Source organism: Solanum stenotomum, chromosome 12 (genome assembly GCF_019186545.1).
Source record: "Solanum stenotomum isolate F172 chromosome 12, ASM1918654v1, whole genome shotgun sequence".
NCBI classification, from domain to species: Eukaryota; Viridiplantae; Streptophyta; class Magnoliopsida; order Solanales; family Solanaceae; genus Solanum; species Solanum stenotomum.
The window spans coordinates 14,040,255-14,047,636 of NC_064293.1; the positions used below are offsets into that span (position 1 = coordinate 14,040,255).

General features: G+C 32.9%; 1 pseudogene; it reads left to right on the forward strand.

Annotated features, from left to right (window-relative positions):
* The first annotated feature begins 5,098 nt into the window (after nt 1–5,098).
* LOC125848731 (geraniol 8-hydroxylase-like) lies at nt 5,099–6,914 on the forward strand (annotated as a pseudogene).
* The last annotated feature ends 468 nt before the right edge of the window (nt 6,915–7,382 follow it).

Below are 7,382 nucleotides of genomic sequence, written 5' to 3' on the forward strand. Positions count from 1 at the left end.
ACATGTTTTTGGATATAACATATGCAATTGATACTTAATACATCAAATTCATACTAGATACATATAAAAGATACATGAAATTAATATATAGATATATATATATATATATATAGATACATAAAATTAATACTAGATACGTATAACAAATACATGAAATTAATGCTAGATACTTCTATGATACATATGAATGTACTCGTATGGCGCTCATGTATCTAAATATTTAGTTTGTTGGATACATCATATATTGATAATAGATACATCAAATTAATGAATTTATTATTTTAAGAGTAATAATTTGAAATTAATCAAATTACATTACCAAGATATACATGTTTTTATCTTATATTAATAATATTAATGAATTTACTATTTCAAAGAATAATAAAATGAAATTAGTTATCTATGTATTTTGAAAATCCTCAATTACTCCTCTAATTAAGGAAATAAGTTACAACCAATTAATTTAAATAAATAAATTTTGTATCTCAATTTTAAAACTCGACAGATACATGTATCTCATGGTTCAGACTCATGTATCCTAATCATAAAATATGGTAGAGGAAGTAATATTTGAAACTATTGGGAATCTTAATAATTAAGACATAAACTAGTGGGATTTATGTGATTTGCCCTTTATTTAACGTGTATGGATCAAGCCAACAAGGTTCTCCCATCACAATTGGTTCAGGGTCAGGAACCAAATAATTTCCATCTAAAAATTTGATGTGTGCACATATGATTTTATTGCTCCACCATGCACAAAGATGGGGAGATATGTTTAGCAGCTGAAATTATGTGTGGGGTGAATTATCTAGATCCTCGTTAAAAAAAAAGTGAACTTGAAGTTCAAGAGATAATTCATTTGCAAAATGTTGCAAATAATTTGTCAGATGTATTTGCTGATCCAATATTTTAATTAAGCTGCAAATGCTCAAGTAAATAATCCTTGAAGGACAGAGTCTATGGTATGTCAGAAGCGTGATAGACCAATCGATTCCAAACGTAAAATTCCTTAAGGAAGGAGAGGAACAAATTATCAAAATGGTCATGATAATGAGGTAACAGCTTTGAAAGAGCACTATGACATAACACTTCATAAAACCTTGGCAAAGGTTCAGGTACCTGAAAATGATGAAAAATGAAGAGATCTCGATAAGTTATGTCGTATTGGAATCAAATCAAAATGACCGTCGACGGTATCTTTGATATGAAGTAGCACTCAATGCTCTAAGTGGTTACGATGATCTTAAATTCGAATTTGTCATATAATGTGGACAGATAAATGATTGGCCAAGTAAAATGTACTATTCAAGTATAATTTGTTTCACTTAGAAAAGTAATGTTTTTGAACTTATAGTTCATAGATCAAAATATATGTCAGTGGGGTACAAATGAATCATTGTGCAAAAGTATAACCGTATAAGATATAAAGTATTGTTTGTGCCTCGGGGCATAAAGGGTTTTCGCAGAAGTCCTGACATTATTAAATGGAGATATGTTCTCCAGTGGCGGATACAATGAGACTTATTTCAGTCTGGCAATAGATGAAATACTTGAATATGTATAATGATTGATTATCATGTCTAACTAGACGATGAAGGCTATATGAAAATTCTTGAAGGATTCAAAAGGTCTTAAAACAATTCCATTAAGTACCCAATGGTTCTGAGATTGCTTAACACAGAGAAAGAATCTTTTCAACCTCATGAAAATGATTAAAAATGTCATGTATTAGTGCAATTGGTGCACTTACATATTGTTGGTTATGCAAATGCGAGAAGATTATTTGATATATATATATATATAAAGTTATGTGAGGGGATTGTCATAATATCATTTAAGTTATGCCAAGAAACTAACAAAGCAAGTGACTCAACACATAGAAAATGAGTGATTTTCTTTGAGAAGAAAAGACGAGCAACGTATAAAATTGAAATGATCAATCTTTGAGTTAGAAATGATTTGATTATGTAGATGCAGAATATTTATTTGATCTGCATAAAGCTCGATCGCAAATGAGCTATTTGTTTACATATGGAGGCACAACAATATCTTAGCATTCAAAGAAACAAACATTGGTAACCACTTCTTCAAATCATACAGNTGCAACTTCTCAAAATCTGCATTTTTGGTCCGTTTCGGATACGGGGTGTTACACAAACTGTCAGGCCCAAAGAGTCATAAATGACTTGGGGTCGCTATAAGAACGCTCTAAACGACACACAGAAGGTAAGACACAGAAATGACCAAGAGGGTCATTACAATAATGATTGATTATCATGTCTAACTAGACGATTAAGGTTATATGAAAATTCTTGAAGGATTTAAAAGGTCTTAAAACAATTCCATTAAGTACCCAATGGTTCTGAGATTGCTTAACACAAAGAAAGAATCTTTTCAACCTCATGAAAATGATTAAAAATGTCATGTATTAGTGCAATTGGTGCACTTACATATTGTTGGTTATGCAAATGCGAGAAGATTATTTGATATATATATATATATAAAGTTATGTGAGGGGATTGTCATAATATCATTTAAGTTATGCCAAGAAACTAACAAAGCAAGTGACTCAACACATAGAAAATGAGTGATTTTCTTTGAGAAGAAAAGACGAGCAACGTATAAAATTGAAATGATCAATCTCTGAGTTAGAAATGATTTGATTATGTAGATGCAGAATATTTATTTGATCTGCATAAAGCTCGATCGCAAATGAGCTATTTGTTTACATATGGAGGCACAACAATATCTTAGCATTCAAAGAAACAAACATTGGTAACCACTTCTTCAAATCATACAGAAATAATATTGATCTATGAAGTAAGTCGGGAGTGTGTATGGTTAGAATCATGATCTATCATAATTAGAAAATATGTGATTTTCCTTTGGCTAAGGATATTTTAACCACCATATACAGAAATAATATATAGCTCAATTGAAGGGAGAATACAATCAAAGGAGGTTGGACAAAGCATATTTCATCAAAAACACACATGATCTTCAACAAAATGGTGAGATAGACGTTCAAAGACCCATTTAAGTGATAATCTTGTAAACTTATTCACTAAGGATTGCCAACATCAATATTTGAGAAGTTGTGATATAAGATTGGAATGCATTGTCTTCGAGATATCAAGTAAAGTTTTTATTAGGGGGAGAAAATACGCGTTGTACTCTTTTCCTTAACCATGGTTTTATCCCAATTGGGTTTTCCTGGTAAGGTTTTTAACGAGGCAACATTCTAAGCGTATTAAAAGATATGTGTACTCTTTTTCCTCCACTAGGATTTTTTCCCACGGAGTTTTTTCCTAGTAAAGTTTTAACGAGGCATATTATCTATGGACATCCAATGGGAAGTGTTATAAAATAATACATTGTGGATGTCCACTACATCAAGAAGTTACTCCATTACTTTCCTCCATTATGAAGATAACCACAACCTCCACCTTTATAACCATTATTCTTGTAACCTTTCAATTCCATAACCTCCCCATTATATTCATGTTAATGTCATGTTTATGACTAACCTTTTGTATGCCTCTATGTTACACTATAAATAAAGGCATAAGGGTTCAAATTGTATACACTTGAAGACTTGGAATAATAAGAAAAGCTCTCATCTCTTGTCTCCCTATTTCTATTGCTTTCATCTTCTATATTTCTAATCTTATTTTGCTTTAGTTTTACAACAAGGAGAAAGTGTTCTAACATTTTTAAAGAAATGAAAAAGGTCAAAAGTAAATGTCTAAATGAACTTTTCATATGAATAGTGAAGTGGAAATATATATATATATATATTAATCCTTCTACCAAAAAAGTAGCCAATCTTTTTAAATCTAAAAAATCTACTTCTACAAGTCTATAGATAAGTCATGGTTGCTAAAAAAGAGCCCCTAAAGTTGTTGTTTTACCTGCTTTACCCAATAGACGGCCCTATGCGGAGTCTTAGTGTCATGTCATGTAAAATGCATATATACCAGTTCAATTTTATACAAATTTAAATGTTTACTTATGGATACTCAAAAATTGGAGGGCATAAATGTCAGTTGAAGAGCATATTTATGTATTATGTCTTTAACAAAATGGGAAAAAATCCAGCTAATCTATGTATTTTGTTGTATGTCATGTATAACATTTGAAATAGACATAATACATAAACGTGACCCTTAACTTGGTTAAACTAGCATCCATATATGACCTTTCATTTTGTCAATGCATTAGTAAGCATTTTTACTATCCAAAACTTTGAACAATAAACACTCAAATCCTACCTGGAAAAATGCGTGAAATACACCCAAATCACGCACGCACGTTAAAGGTAAAATTCATAATTATGCAATACAAATTCTGCAAAATTAAAATGTTATTATAACAATCTTGTGGGAGAGTTAACCCCCGCAAAATGGCCCATTAAAATTTTATATTTCGGAGGTTATTTACCCCACCAAACTAAAAACTATTTTTTTGTCAAAAAGATTGCGGATGTAGAAACCCCTGCTAAATGAGATTTAATAATTTGTATACAATGGTTGTTAAATGAAATATTTGTGATGGTATTTAAAACTGTTGTAATAGTAAATTGTGGGAGTTTTTAAAACCACAAAAGGCAATTATAATCCCTGCAAAATGAGTATTTTTTTAAGTGATTTTAATTAGGAATAAAACGTGTCATTTAACTTAGCCTCAACTAATATCACGCATATGACCTGCAATATTCGAGTATTTATTTGTTCAAATTTTGAGTAGTTAAAGTGTGTACTTATACACTGACAAAATTAAAAATTATAGTTATCAGCTAAAACAAATTAAATGTCATATTTATGTATTATCTCAACATACATTGATAGTCACAAAACATACAACCTATAATATACAGTGATATAGACAATTGAATATCGTTACACTGAGATACAGTAAACACTACAAATCACTACAATAACCTTCAAATCACTACCATGAAATTCACCATAAAAAAACCACCATTATAAGCACCACCCATTCCATCATAACAATACAAAAATTATTTTCATAAAAAAAGAGAGAGAGAGTATTGTTGGAGTTAAATTTCATACAGGAGTCTCTTTTCCTTCTTTAAATGGAGTACGTTAACATTTTGGTAGGACTGTTATTTGCCAGTTTTTTGGTGCATGGAGTTGTTATTTCACTTAGAAGAAGCAAAAGAGTTGCACCAGGTCCATTCCCTTTGCCTATTATCGGTAATCTTCACTTGCTTGGTCATAAACCCCACATATCACTTGCTCAACTAGCAAAGAAACATGGTCCAATTATGAATCTCAAATTTGGGCAAATAAACACGGTCGTCAATTCTTAATCAATCTTGGCTAAAGAAGTAATGCAAAAGCAAGATTTGAGCTTTTCGGGCAGGTTTGTTCCAGACGCGCTTCGTGCCTGCAATCACTCTAATTGCTCTGTTATTTGGTTACCTTTACTCAATAACTCTCAGTGGAGAAGATTTCGCAAGATTATGAACTCTCACATCTTCTCAGGTAACAAACTTGATGCTAATGAGCATCTGAGGACTAAAAAAATCCATGAACTGATTGATTATTGTCACAAGAGCGGGGAAAATGGTGAAGCTGTGAATATTGGCAGAGCAACTTTCAGGACTTCCCTGAATCTTCTTTCCAACTCCGTTTTCTCAAAAAATTTGACTGACCCATTTTCTGATTCTTCTAAGGAATTTAAGGAATTGGTGTGGAACATCATGATTGAGGCTGGTAAACCCAATTTGGTAGACTATTTCCCTTTTCTTCATAAAATTGATCCACAGGGTGTAAGGCGATGCATGACTGACTATTTTACAAAGATTAATCACCTTATGAGTGGTTTGGTCAATGGCCTACTAAAGGAAAGGGAAATGGGAAACCGTTCAAATATCCATGTCTTAGATGCCCTTCTCAACATTATCCCCGAAGAAATTGATAGGCATCATATCGAGCAACTATGTCTGGTTAGTTTATTTTCTACCTCAATTATCTCTTCTTCTTTTTTTCTCCTCCTGCAAAAGTATAGTCCTCTGCAAAATGGTTATCATAGATTGATGATCAGTTATCTTGAATGATGCGATCACCTCATCAAAAAGTTTTGATGGTACAGCAAACATTTTATCAAATATTTAATTGTATTTTGGTAGCTTGCTTAAATGTTTGTGGCAATAATGCCACGCCTTCTTTGGTCCCCCTTTTACCCTTGACAAAAAATTCAGAAATTTCAGCAACATGTTTTTTGGATCTGTTTCATATATGGAATCTAAGCCATAGGATCTTAAATTAGAAAGTTTTGCAGGACTTGTTTGTAGAAGGGACCGATACTACATCAAATACATTGGAGTGGGCTATGGCTGAACTACTCAAGAATCCACATACTTTGGAGAAAGTACAAAAAGAACTTGCACAAGTAATTGGCAGAGGCAAACTAATAGATGAAGTTGATGTTGCAAAATTACCTTACTTGAGGTGCATCGTGAAGGAAACCTTTTGAATACACCCACAAGTTCCTTTCCTAATTCCGCGCGAAGTTGAGGAAGATGTTGAGCTTTATGGCTATACTATTCCAAAAGACTCACAAGTTCTTGTGAACGTATGGGCAATAGGGAGGGACTCTAGTCTATGGGAAGACCTTTTGGACTTTAAGACAGAGAGATTTTGGGAGTCAGACATAGATGTTAGAGGTCGAGATTTTGAGCTCCTTCCATTTGGTGTTGGTCGAAGAATTGCCCTGGATTGCCTTTCGCTATTAGGATGATTCCAGTCATGCTCGGTTCATTGCTAAATACATTTAATTGGAAGCTACATGGCGAACTTGCACCTAAAGAATTGAATATGGAGGGAAAATTTGGTATTACCTTGGCAAAAGCTCAACCTCTGCTAGCTGTACTTATTCCATTGTAGATGTTGGGATAAACTTAAGATTTTAAGCTGGCATCAAGAATAATACAACATCTATAATATGTCAAAATGTTAAATAAGTCATTGTATTTGTAGATCTANATGGGCAATAGGGAGGGACTCTAGTCTATGGGAAGACCCTTTGGACTTTAAGCCAGAGAGATTTTGGGAGTCAAACATAGATGTTAGAGGTCGAGATTTTGAGCTCCTTCATTTGGTGTTGGTCGAAGAATTGCCCTGGATTGCCTTTCGCTATCAGGATGATTCCAGTCACACTCGGTTCATTGGTAAATACATTTAATTGGAAGCTACATGGTGAACTTGCACCTAAAGAATTGAATATGGAGGGAAAATTTGGTATTACCTTGGCAAAAGCTCAACCTCTGCTAGCTGTACCTATTCCACTGTAGATGTTGGGATAAACTTAAGATTTTAAGTTGGCATCAAGAATAATACAACATCTATAATATG